Consider the following 13205-nt stretch of genomic DNA (forward strand, 5'->3'; position numbering starts at 1 on the left):
CACGCTGAGCTTAAAATCCAGGGATGTGTGGTTTTGGGAGAGAATGAATAGTAGGGGACATCTCCATTCTCTACTGGTCAGATGGAGAAAGAGAGACGACCGTCTTCCTGGGAGTAGGAGGGGGGAGCGGTGGCACACAGAAGGAGCCACAGCCGTGAGGCCAGCAGAGAGGCTGGGGGCATGGGCAGGCCCCACGCCCCTTGTGCCATGAAACACTGCTCCCAGCCCTGCCCTTCCAGGTGGTATCCTCCCAGGAAATCTTCCTTTAAAGGGCCTGAGGTACTCAGACGTCTTTGCTTTGTGTCCAGGATGTTCAGTCCTCTTGTCGATGAGGTCTGAGCAATATTTTAATCGTGGTTCCATCCTCCAGATGAGAAAACTAAACCTTAGGTGCTTCGTCGTCTGTCCTCAGGTCCCCCAGCCCTAGTCGATCAAAGAAGAAAAGAGGCATCAGAATCTGTTGCTTTCAGCCTCTTGATCAGTAAGACAGAAACAAACCACTGATGCACGATGCTATCTGGCTTCCTCTGAATGGAAAGAGATAGAGATCTTGAGGGTCTTGTTTGCTGAGACCACAAGCTCAGTGTGAGTCAGCCATCTAACATAACAGCAGCAGAGATGTGAGACTGACGCGTTTACATGGGCACTGGACATACAGGCCCTTGCCGAGGCCCCACGTATATGAAGCCCCCCTTGGAGATCACAGTTCAGTTAACCACAGTGCACAGTGGGGCTGGGAAATGCAGGCAAGGAGAGAGGGGCCAGGACATAGCCAGCGTGGAGAGGGTAAGGTTAGCCTTCGGTCTCGGGGGAGGAAGTCCTTCCCAGACCGGCAGAAGTGGTTCTCAAAGGGGATGGCCAGGGCGTTAACTTGCCTGAGGATATAACTTTTGAAAACAAGAATCTGAAATCACTTAACAGGCCTTAACTGATATATAATATGCATGAGCCATTTGTGGGCAAGCTCAATTCAGTTTAGTCACTCAGTCGTGTCTGACTCTTTGCGACCCCATGGACTGCAGCACGCCAGGCCTCCCTGGCCATCACCAACTCCCGGAGTTCACTCAAACTCACGTCCATCGAGTCAGTGATGCCATCCGGCCATCTCATCCTCTGTCGTCCCCTTCTCCTCCCGCCTTCAATCTTTCCCAGCATCAGGGTCTTTTCCAGTGAGTCAGTTCCTCGCATCAGGTAGCCAAAGTATTGGAGCTTCAGCTTTAGCATCAGCCCTTCCAATGAATATTCAGGACTGATTTTCTTTAGGATGGACTGGTTGGATCTCCTTGCAGTCCAAGGGACTCTCAAGAGTCTTCTCCAACACCACAGTTCAAAAGCATCAATTCTCCAGTGCTCAGCTTTCTTTATAGTCCACCTCTCACATCCATACATGACTACTGGAAAAACCATCACTTTGACTAGATGGACTTTTGTCAGAAAAGTGATGTCTCTGCTTTTTAACAAGCTGTATAGGTTGGTCGTGGCTTTTCTTCCAAGAGAACCCCATGAACAGTATGAAAAGGGTAAGCTCAGAGGGGCAGAAATCCTGCTAACCCTAAGAATGGGCATCTGCCAGACACCCTGGCCATAAGCCAACTGTGCTGCAATAATGAGGGTCTCCATTCTGGTCTAGATGGTCCTCAAGTTAGGATCGGGCAGCATCAGGAGGACAGAGTGGGTGACTGTGGTCCTTAGCAGCAAGCGCCAGAAGTACAGGTGGTCCTGTAGAGCAACTACTGACCGCTGATGGATAAGTCCATCAGAAACCTAACTCAAACCTGCTTGAGCCAAAAAAGGCCACTGTAGGCTGTGCAAGCAAAGCACACCGAGTGTACATTTGGGCAGAGCTGGACCAAGTTCAACTGGATTTAGAGAGTCAGCTATCGCCAGGGCTTCTCTCCCCACCTACATCTTCATTGACTCAGGCTGCTGTAACAAAACCCCATAGACTGGGAGGCTTGAAGAGCAGGCATCTGGTCCTCATAGCTCTGGAGGTTGGTAAGTCCAAGGCCAGAGCACTGGCATGTTTAGCTCCCACTTCGTGGCTAGCAGACGGCCACCATCTCTCTGTATCCTCACACGATCTCTTCTTTAGTGTGAGTGCAAGTGGGGAGAGAGAGTATGAACTCTGGTGTCTCTTCCTCTTGTGAAAAGTGCACTAATCCCATTATGGTGGGCCCATAATTATGGGGGGCTCATTCACAAAGAGACTGGAGAATGAGCAGGCTTCCATGCGGGAGCAAGACCCCAGAAGTGAGGCAAAGATCTGGTCCCAGAACTGGAGTAGGCCTGGAGCCAGAGGCCACAAGGGGCCTCCATGAGTGTGAGCCCCGGGATCTAGGCTCCAGCCTCCTTAGAGATGCGCTAGAAGGGAGCTGAAGGTGATGTCGGCTGTGGAAAGAAGGAGGCTACAGAGGCGGAGAACTTGGCCAAGCCTCACAGCTGTCAGTCCATCCCAGCAACACCCCCAGAACCGCTACAAGGAAATGCAACAAGATTAGAACTTGTGGTGCCTCTCTCTCCATCAGCAACTTTGAATCATCACCCCTTCTTTTCACTGATCAGCACTTTCAAGGTAATTGCAAGGACTCCAGAGGAAACGATTCATCTTTGTAGCTGCTGGCATGAAAACTTTGTGAAGGAGAAAAGTCTTTGAAAAGTCCACTTTTTGAGGGTAGAAAGGGACCTTCCAGCCTGGCCTTGGAGCTGGTGTCCACTTTTTTGCGGAAGGGAGGAGATTCTTACGGAGCATAAAAGAGGAGGGAGGAGTGGGCCTGGGCGCTGGGGCAGGCGGCCCGGGGGAAAGAGAGATGCCGCCACGGCCCAGAGGAAGTTCGAGGGGCTTGTTGGGTGCGTGCGTGTGAGATTAGCTCTGCCTAGTGCGCTCTGCCCAGCCGAAATCTTTTTTTTTTTTTTTTCGAGGCTGCCGTGCGTCATGCGGAATCCTAGTTCCCTGACCCAAGGATCAGACCTGCACCGCTGCAGTGAACATGTACAGTCGCAACCACTGGACCACCACGAAAGTCCCTCAGCTGAAATCTTCAGTCAGTTCTCCACTGCTCATTAATGCAGCTCCTATCCCTGGGGTTAGAACTGACCAAAGTCAATTTCATCATGTATAATCGTACAGGTCCTTTTGGTTAATAACAGCAGCCACCAAGAGTTAAGGGAGTTGAAAATCACCTACTCCCTGTACCCTCACTCCATCAGGTTACCGTAAGAGCAAGTTTCAGAATGAATTAGGCCCTGAAGACAGACATTTGTGAGCAAGGAGGTAGTACTTTCAAGTGCAATCATTTGGGGCCACAAAGAGGTGGTGAGGATGAAAATGAAGACTTCAGGCAAAGATGAACAAACCTTAGGGGGAACTACTATAAATGGATTTTCGGTATGTTTATTTATACACCTGTTACTTCATTCAAAAAGTCACTAGAGGCAGTGACGACTTGTTTGGCTTTATCAGCAGGGAAGAAATACAATCAAACATGAATGGCATACAAACGTGCCTTGCGCACTGAAAAGCATGAACTAGCTTTGTTCTCCAAAGGTGTCAGCATTCCAGATGCAAAGTAGGACGTTGTAGCTCTCAAACCAAGCACCCCGCCCGCCTCCTGAAGACACAAAGGGAACTGCGGGAAGAGTCGGTTTCACCTGTCCAGTGCAGCGGCAGGGAGGAGGTCCAGTCCAGCAGGTGGGGCCGGGTGTCTGGAATCCGGCACAAAACCATGCAAAATGCAGACCTAAACCAAGAGAACGTCTGACACTGGGGTCCAGCCAGCCAGGCGCCGAGACGGGTAGAACTCAGAAAACAACAAAGAGAACCCCGAGAGCAGTGGTCTTCCCAAATCCAGGAAGATGGGCAGCAGGTAGGAGGGCACCTGGGACAACAGTAGCTTATAAGGCTGTGGTCACTGGAGTGAAATTTTGAAAGAGCCCTGAGCAGAAACTGAGAAAGATAGGAGTAATAAGAGAGGTTCTGGAGGGACTGCACCACTGTGAGGTAGAAACTGCATGCAAAGAGAGAGAAAAACCCCAGTTACTGAGGGCAGGTACAGGTGGGGGGCACCTGGTCACACCTGAAGATGAGGCCCGAGTGGCCAGCGAGCTCTCCTTAAATGCCACTTCTTAATGTTAGAGTTAATCTCGGAAACAGAAAGAATATTTTAAATAGGATACATTCAGCTAGAAGTAAGCAGAAACTGAACTGAAAGTAGCGAAACAACAAGGAGGCTCTTGACTCATGGGAAGTTCGGCGGCACAAGGCAGTGGCTCCGAGTCCCTTTGCTGGTGACCTTCTTGCCTCTGCCTCGCTCAGGCTGCAGGCAGAGAAGTGGTCCCTGTCATGCTGGCTTTGGGTGGGGGCAGAGCAAACACAGGGCGGATAAGCCATGCAGGCAGGGCGGGTACCTGAACAGAATCATCCTGAACAGAAAGAAGGAACGGGGAACAATGCCAGCAGCACGCCCCAGAGTCCACCAAGGGCGGGAGGCAGCACAGCTGAGCAGCAGACTGGCTCACCCATGCTGTGGCATCTCTAGCCAGCTGTGTGGTCTGGGGCGAGCCACCTTGGCTCTGGAGGGCTCCATTTTTTTTCCATCTTATGTTAAAGTGATGAAACAAGAGAATGTGTCAGATTCTATCCTGCTCTAAATAATCTCTGACTCTGTGAGTTGGGATGCTCATGGCTTACTCAGTATATAAGCCTTCAGGTATGGGACATGATTCTGGTCTTTTGTAGAAGATTCCATTTTCTAGAGTTGGCCAGAGCAATTCCTCCCACCCCTCATGCCCCCCAACTTGGGACCTTGCCACTCCGTCATCAGGATATTGAGTCTAATTCTCATCCCCTGGCATCTCTGCCAGCCTGATGACTTGATTGTATCCATAGTAGCTCATAACTGATAAACTATGGGAGAAGTAACGCTGAGAGACTTCCCAAAAGGCCATGCAGAATCCACTTGGTTCTCTCCAAACACTAGTTGCAAGGGAATCTAGCACCATATAAGAAATTCAACTATTCTGAAAATGCCATGCTAGCGAGGCCAAGAGTAGGTGCTCATGTCGACAACCCAGCTGAGCCTCCAGTCCACAGCCACCATTGGCTGCCAGCCATGAGTGTGCACCATCTTGGGCATCCCTCCTGGGCTGATCTTCAAATGATTAAAGCCTCAGCTAACATCATACTGCAACCCCATGAAAAATAATACAAGTAGAGGGCCTAGCTGCCTTTCTAGAATTCCTCACCCAGAAAATCAAGAGCATAATAAAAACAAGTGTTGCTGGTCTGCAGCCCTATGTTTCAGAGAGATTGGTCAGGCAGCAGAGATGACCAGAATAACCTTATAGAAGAGTGGGCATGAAGGAACAAGAAAGGATTGAGTCAGCTTTTAGAGATTGTTTCTGATAGTTGCCAAACACTGAACATATCTCAGTTCCTTTTTTTTTTTTTTTTTTTGGCTATTTAAGGAAGCAATGGAGAGATTCTTTGGAGACATGATCTGTGGGCATCTTACCAGGAGATAATAGCAATGAACTTTCACCTTAATGCAGCCCTTTGGAGTTTGTAAAAAGCAAAGCAGCTCATTTGAGTGTCAGAACTAAGGGGTAGGGCACAACTCAACCTCCATTTCGGCCCAGCAGCTCTCCTGGAAGTCCTGAGACTGTGACCCGCCTGCTTTCCTCAGAAAGAACACTTAAGGTTGAGCAAACCTCCCTTCCGTGAGCACCATGTGTAATAGGCACACTGCCGGGCACGTTCCTAATTGTCTCCAAACTGTGCCTTCATTTGGGGACAGCGAAGAGGCCTAGAGGCCTTGGAGCCACCACATTCCTACGCTGGCGCTCCTGTACTTGTCATAGGGTTCCCTGTGACGGCCTCGGAGTCCAGTCCCCAGCAACCCTTTTCACGGCTGTTTTTAGCTGCTGCTTGCTGTCTCAACTCTTACCAGATGCATCCTCTGGTTAATGGTTTTTCTTGCAGTGGGTATGCAAACAAAACTGCGCGATGGCTCCGTGAGATGGGCACGGCAGATACTACTAATTACTACTAAGGTGGTGGCCAGCCATCACAATGGTCCCCAGTGGTTTATGCCTCTGGTGTTCACATCCCTGAGCTGGCCTGACTTGGGTAGCAGATGAGATAGTGCAGAAACGACAGTGCGTGACTGCAGAAGCTTGGGCATAAAAATACTGTGGCTTCTGTCTTGCTCTCTTAGATTGCTCACTGTGGCAGAAGCCAGCTACCATGCCAGGAGGATACTCAAGCATCTCCAGGGAGGACACCTGTGTCCAGGAACCAGGGCCTCTGTCCAGCAGCCATGTGAACAAAGCTGTCTTGGAAAGCAGAGCCCCCAGCCCCAGTCATGCCTTCAGATGACTGCAGCCCCAAAGGACATCTTGACCTCATTCCATGAAACACTACGAGCTGAAACCACCTCAGTGAGTCGGTGAGTCGCTCACAGATATTCGAACCACAGACAGATAATACTTACTGTGTGACCCACTACGTTCTGACAGAGTTTTTAAGAGTGACAGATAATTAATATACCCGTTACACAAGTGAGAAACTGAGCCTCAGACACACAGTGATTACCCACAATTGCACAGCTAGAGCTATGGGAGAGCTGGGAAGAGAGCCCTCATCTTGTGACTGCTGATCCTCAGCACACGGGTTCTCTTACAGCCCCATGATTCAGCAGTTCTCCAATCTGCGTTCGGAAGAGGCAGACAGGAGGCTGCAGGCACAGTGCGGCAACTCCCTAGGCAACTGCGGCCACACCCAGGGAGGCAGCGGGGCTGAGACCCTCTGCTCCTGCTCATTGCAGCCCTCCTGAGCAGGAGGCACCAGAAACAGGGACTTCTTCCCATCAGGGCAGACCCATACCGGTGCAGGCTCACACATGTGTTCCAGCCTCAAGCCCTACGACAAAGCAAACTGCAGCCGACCCACGATGCTACTGGTCCTGCAGGGCTGCGGTGGGAAAGCTTTGTGGTGTCAGGGCTTGCACGTAAGATCCTGCCTGCAACACAAGGTCTGGCCTTGCCTCCCAGCTTCCTCCCTGCTGATTCATGCGTCCACTTCAGAGAAGTCACCCCACTGAAGGGTATTTTCAGTTCTCATGTGACTCACCAGCCATGTGACCACCAGTGCCCCCTCTGCAAGCAGGGCCCATGGGCGACGTGAGCCCTCTGTACTGACAGAGTGCGGTGGACACGGGGTCAGCAAGTGACAAGTCTAGCTGGTTCTGTTTTCTTGTCCTTCCAGCTGGGTTGGACTTATTCCAGCAAGAGCTATGATGGTCCCCTGGGAGGCGGGCGGGACTGCAAGTGGGCAAGTCTGGAGGGTAGTTGAAGATAAAAGGGCAAGAAGGGTTATGTAGTCCCTGCTAGTCTCCAGGGTCCCTAGCGAGGCTGTCAGCCAGGAAGCAATGAGATAGAGCCCTAAGGCAGGGCTGGGCTTCCCAGCAGAGACAGGCTCATCGTGGGCCAAGGAAGCTACAGAGAGTAGCCCCTGGCTGTGCAGGAGACCTACCTGTGGGAGCGTGAGGGAGAGGCCTAAGGTAGTGAAATTCCTTGATAAGGGGCCTAAAAGGTCCAGCAGAGAGGCTTGTGCCTAGGTCCTCCTGTGGCGTTCAAAGGCCTCCACAGTAGGAGAGGTTTTTTAAAAATAGGGTCTAAGACACCTGCATTCTAATCTAAACCCAGGATCATATTACCTGGATCACTTTGGTAAAGTTGTTGGCCCATCTGTGCCTCAGTTTCTTCATGAGCAGAGTCAAGTGAATGATTTTCTGAGTTCCTTGGAGCCCAAGGATTCTGCAGACCTCCCTTAGAGTTTGCCATTGGGAAGGAGCCTCTAAACCTATATTGTCCCACAGAAATAGTAAGTAAGGCACACATGCAATTTAAAATTTTCTACTACACATATTTTTAAAATTCTAAGAATAGGTAGAATTGATTTTAAGAGTATCTTTTATTTAATCTGTCTAGAATGTTGCCATTTCAACATGTGGCCAATTTATTACATTTACTAATAAAATATTTTGCATTCTCTTTTTTTGTACTATATCTTCAATATCTGGCTTGTAATTTTGTACTTAAGTGCATTTTAATAGGGACCAGCTGCATGTCCCCGGCTCGGTAGCCTGAGTTGTATCCCTGACCTGTGAAGAAGGAGGAGACCGCCCCCTGGTGGGAAAAAAACAGGAAAGTACATGAGAGACTGAGGTACTTTGGACTGTGAACTCTCACGTCTATTTTCTTGATTCAGTAATCACGTGTAATGTCAGCAGTAACTGTATACTGAGGGCATTTGGAGAGAGTGCAAACAAATCAGAGAAGCAGGCTAAGGCCAGACTCCTGATGAAACTGTGAGAATTGATGGCAGCCTCCCTTGCTTCTGGGAAGAGAGTTGACTGTGGACTGTTGTTTCAAGGAATGTTACTCTGAAAGGGAGGGACATGCAAGGGATGGGGCACAGAATAGGAGGGTGTTTCAAGTGGGGGAAAGGTATCTGGACAGCAGCAGAGGCCGAAGAATAATTGTCATGATTGGAGCAAAGGAGCCAGAGGCCTTGCCGAGGCAGACCTGCAGAGCTGGTTAGCAGTGCAGCCCTTGGGGCCAGCTTCACTGGCTCCTGACTGCGCCTTCAGTCTAGCTACTGACCTTCTTGTGCCTCTGTTCTCACATCAGCACAACGGTACCTGTCTCTTGTGTTTGCAGCATGGTGAGTTGTGTTTGCTATGAGGATTGATTCTTTTTTTTTTTTTCAAAGTAACATACTCAGATGCTAACAGCAGACGTAAGAGAGTAGCTCTAGTGACTAGAGGGATTCCTTCAGAGGGGCAGCGTTTTCTGTGAGTGCTCCTACACCAGTCTACCTTTTCCTCAGTGGGTTCAAGTTCAAATGCTATTAGCTGGCAAGACTGAGTAGTCTCTACTCAGAAGTGACAGTATCATTTCAACAGGCGGCAGTGTTCAACAACACATTTCTCTAGCATCTTTAAGCTGAAACTACCAAGTCCAGCTTCCTGACCTAGCCAGGGGCATTTTGAACCAAGGAGGGCCTGCCTCTTGTTATACGTCCTTCCCAGGGAAATATGGAAGTTATCTAGAGTCACAATTCTGTTTTTTAACTTTGATGCTGATGAATTCAATCATCTCCTTTTTTTTTTTTTTTTTTTTTACCATCTGTTGAGTCACTAAGTGGCAATCAATGACCAGTATCCTGTCTCATCCTTTCAGGTCTGCAAGGGGAGGTTAATTCACAAAAATCACATTATGCCATAAACATCATTCAGAATACTTTGTTTTTCAACACGATGTTTTTGAGCTACCACTGTGGAGCTGTAATAATAATATTAAGACTATTTCTGAGCGCTGCTTTGTCTTACTTGTGTGCAAGTACCAACATTTTATGTATCCCACTTCCTAGTGACAGACACCTATGTTGTTCCCAGTCTTTGCCATCACAAACAGTGTTGCCGTGAGCATCTTCCCACCTATCTCCTTAGGCCTGTGCAGTCTTTCTCTGGATGAGGAACCCAAGAGTGGAACAGCTACAACAGCGGGTATTTGCAGCCTCACCGGCTCCCAGGCTGTCCCTCCAAATGCTATACCAGTTTACTCTCTCACCAGCTTTGCCTCCAGGGTTCTCCCTTTCCTCTTTCTCATTAGTCCTTGATATTATGACTTTCTAATTTGGCCAAATAAATGGGCAAAAAGTGATGTCTGGCAGCTTTAGTTTACATATGCCTCATTGCTCCTGAAGCCTCCTTATATTCCTTGAGCCATTCCAGACTTGGATTCAAAGGGCAGCTTCTGTCCAGGAACAGGCAACGTTTTCTGATAGACATGCGGCTCTTCACCAAGTGACCTGGTATATTTTGGTGTAGCTACTGTTCCCACCAGCCCTGGGAGGTACTCACAGCACATGAGACTCAGAGAGCTTACTGACTGACCCTTGGATTGTCCAGTTATTACTGGACCTGGGATGAGAATCAAGGTGTGCTGACCCCTCACAAGGCTCTTCCTACTTGACTATGTTATACCCGGAGCCCATCAATAAGAGATGGCCTATCCCCCAAAGCACAGGGTTCATGTGTTTGTGAGAGAGCTGGGGGTTTTGTTTTTCTTTTGTTTCTTATATCAGCTTCACTGAGGTATCATTTACATGCAATAAAATGCTAAATGGGTGTTCGGTGGGTGTCTCCACAAGTACATACCAGTACACAACCACCACCAACCGAGATAGGAAACATTCCTGACACTCCCAGAACCTTCCCAGATAATCACCCACCCTGGCAACTACTTATTTGCTTTTGGTTGTAAGCTAAATTTGTTCTTACCCAGATTTTCCAAAGTTTTGTTCAGAATGGGTGCTCTTAAGCGTCATTCCGCATAATGTTTGTGAGGTTCAACCATATTGTTGCAAGGACTAGTAACCTAGCTGTTCCTTTTCATCGCTGACTAGCATTCACCTGTATGTCTGTACCACAATTTATTGGTCCCTTCACTAGTCCATGGGAAGCTGGTCTCTTCACCAGCTTGGGGGTATAATGAATAATCCAAGTCTTTGTGTAGAGAACAGGGTTAGGACCAGGTGGAGGAACCTAAGATGAAAAATTTAAGGAGACACTCACTCTCAGGTTTAGGAAGTGCAATGTATGTGTACAGTCCCACTTCATCACATATGTGGATTCCTCTAGTCACCACCTTCATCAAGAGACAGAACAATTCTATCATCACAGAGATGTCCCTCCCCTGCTGCCCCATTACCCTTTCTAGTAACAACTGCCCCCAACCTTCCTAACACTGGCAGCTACTGATCTGCTCTCCATCTCCGTGAATTTATCACTTCAGGAATGTCATGGAAATAGACTTGCTCAGTATGTGACCTTTTGAGATTGCTTTTTTTTTTACAAATCATAAACCCCCTGAAGTCTATGCATAGCTTGCTCCTTTTTCTTGCTGAGTAGTATCCCACGGTATGGAATTTAGCCATTCGCCCATTATGGGACATCTTGATTGTCTCCAGTTTGGGGCTATTAAAAATTTGTTTTTGTTGTTAAGTTGCTCAGTCATGTCCGACTCTTTGCGACACCATGGGCTGCAGTATGCCAGGCTTCCCGGGTGTGTGCTTGATTTTTTAAACAAACTGTCATGCCCTTTTCCAGGATGGCTATGCCAGTTCCCATTTCCTACAGCAATGAATTCTTGTTTAGTTGCTCAGTCCTGTCCGACTCTGTGACCCCATGGACTGTAGCCCACCAGGCTCCTCTGCCCATGGAATTTTCCAGGCAAGAATACTAGAGTGGGTTGTCATTTCCTTCTGCACGGAATCTTCCTGACCCGGGGATCAAACCCCAGTTTCCTGCATTGGCCAGCAATGTGCTCGTCATCTATGTGGTTTGCAAATGTTCCTCTCAGTCTGTAACGTATCTCACCAGTGTCATTTGCAGGCAGAGGTTTTTCATTTTCGTGAAGTCTAGTTCCGTCTTTTATGTATGCTTTTGGTGTTCTAAGAATTTGTCAACAAGTAGTTCAGTTCAGTCACTTAGTCGTGTCCGACTCTTTGCAACCCCGTGGACTGCAGCATGCTAGGCTTCCATGTCCATCACCAACTCCCAGAGCTTGCTCAGACTCATATCCATCCAGTTGGTGATGCCATCCAACCATCTTGTCCTCTCTTGCCTCCTTCTGCTCCTACCTTCAATCTTTCCCGGCAACAGGGTCTTTGCCAGTGAGTCAGTTCTTCGAATCACGAGGCCAAAGTATTGGAATTTCAGCTTCAGCATCAGTCTTTCCAGTGAATATTCAGGACTGATTTCCTTTAGGATGGCCTGGTTGCAGTCCGAGGGACTCTCAAGAGTCTTTTCCAACACCACAGTTCAAAAGCATCAATTCTTCGGCACTCAGCTTTCTTTATAGTCCAACTCACATCCATACATGACTACTGGAAAAACCATAGCTTTGACTAGACGAACCTTTGTTGGCACAGTAATGTCTCTACTTTTTAATATGCTGTCTAGGTTGGTCATAACTTTTCTTCCAAGGAGCAAGCTTCTTTTAATTTCATGGCAGTCACCACCTGCAGTGATTTTGGAGCCTCCCAAAATTAAGTCTCTCTTAATTGTTTCCACTGTTTCCCCTTCTATTTGCCATGAAGTGATGGGACCAGATGCCATGAACTTAGTTTTCTGAATATTGAGTTTTAGGCCAGCTTTTTCACTCTCTTCTTTTACTTTCATCAAGAGGCTCTTTAGTTCTTCGCTTTCTGCTGTAAGGGTGATGTCATCTGCATATCTGAAGTTATTGATATTTCTCCCGGCACTCTTGATTCCAGCTTGTGCTTCATCCATCCTGGCATTTCGCATGATGTATACTGCATAGAAGTTAAATAAGCAAGGTGACAATATACAGCCTTGACATGCTCCTTTCCCTATTTGGAACCAGTCTATTGTTCCATGTCCGGTTCTAACTGTTGCTTTCTGACCTGCATACAAGCTTCTCAAGAGGCAGGTCAGGTGGTCTGGTATTCCCATCTCTCTCAGAATTTTCCAGTCTGTTGTGATCCACATAGTCAAAGGATTTGGCATAGTCAATAAAGCAGAAGTAGATGTTTTCCTGGCACTCTCTTGCTTTTTCAATGATCCAATGGATGTTAGCAATTTGATCTCTGGTTCCTCTGCCTTTTCTAAGTCCAGCTTCAACATCTGAAAGTTCATGGTTCAGGAACTGTTGAAGCCTGGCTTGGAGAATTTTGAGCATTACTTTACTAGTGTGTGAGATAAGTGAAATTGTGCAGTAGTTTGAGCTTTCTTTGGCATTGTCTTTCTTTGGAAGTGGAATGAAAACTGACCTTTTCCAGTCCTGTGGCCACTGCTGAGTTTTGCAAATTTGCTGGCATACTGAGCACAGCACTTTCACAGCATCATCTTTTAGGATTTGAAATAGCTCAACTGAAATTCCATCACCTTCACTAGCTTTGTTCGTAGTGATGCTTCCTAAGGCCCACTTGACTTTGCACTCCAGGATATCTGGCTCTAAGCAAGTGATCACACCATGGTGGTTATCTGGGTCATGAAGATCTTTTTTGTATAGTTCTTCTATGTATTCTTGCCACCTCTTCTTAATATTTTTTCCTTCTGTTAGGTCCATACCATCTCTGCCCTTTATTGTGCCCATCTCTGCCCTTTATTGTGCCCATC

The 13205-nt window shown here is 47.9% G+C and overlaps 1 protein-coding gene across 7 annotated transcripts in view; it reads left to right on the forward strand.

Moving 5' to 3' along the window:
* XCR1 (X-C motif chemokine receptor 1) overlaps positions 1–13205 on the forward strand; it is an 87823-nt gene that overhangs the window by 50580 nt on the left and 24038 nt on the right. For 3 of the 7 annotated variants that reach the window (XM_069560864.1, XM_069560868.1, XM_069560866.1), the window contains one exon: positions 6213–6443. The exons of 3 other annotated variants lie outside the window; for them this stretch is intronic. The gene's annotated coding sequence lies outside the window, so the exon portion shown is untranslated. Of the gene's footprint in view, positions 1–1735; positions 2573–2919; positions 3864–6212; positions 6444–8098; positions 8224–13205 lie in introns of those variants that run through there. One more of the 7 variants, XM_069560871.1, reaches the window with a different exon arrangement.

Source organism: Ovis canadensis, chromosome 19, assembly GCF_042477335.2.
Source record: "Ovis canadensis isolate MfBH-ARS-UI-01 breed Bighorn chromosome 19, ARS-UI_OviCan_v2, whole genome shotgun sequence".
Classification (NCBI taxonomy): domain Eukaryota; kingdom Metazoa; phylum Chordata; class Mammalia; order Artiodactyla; family Bovidae; genus Ovis; species Ovis canadensis.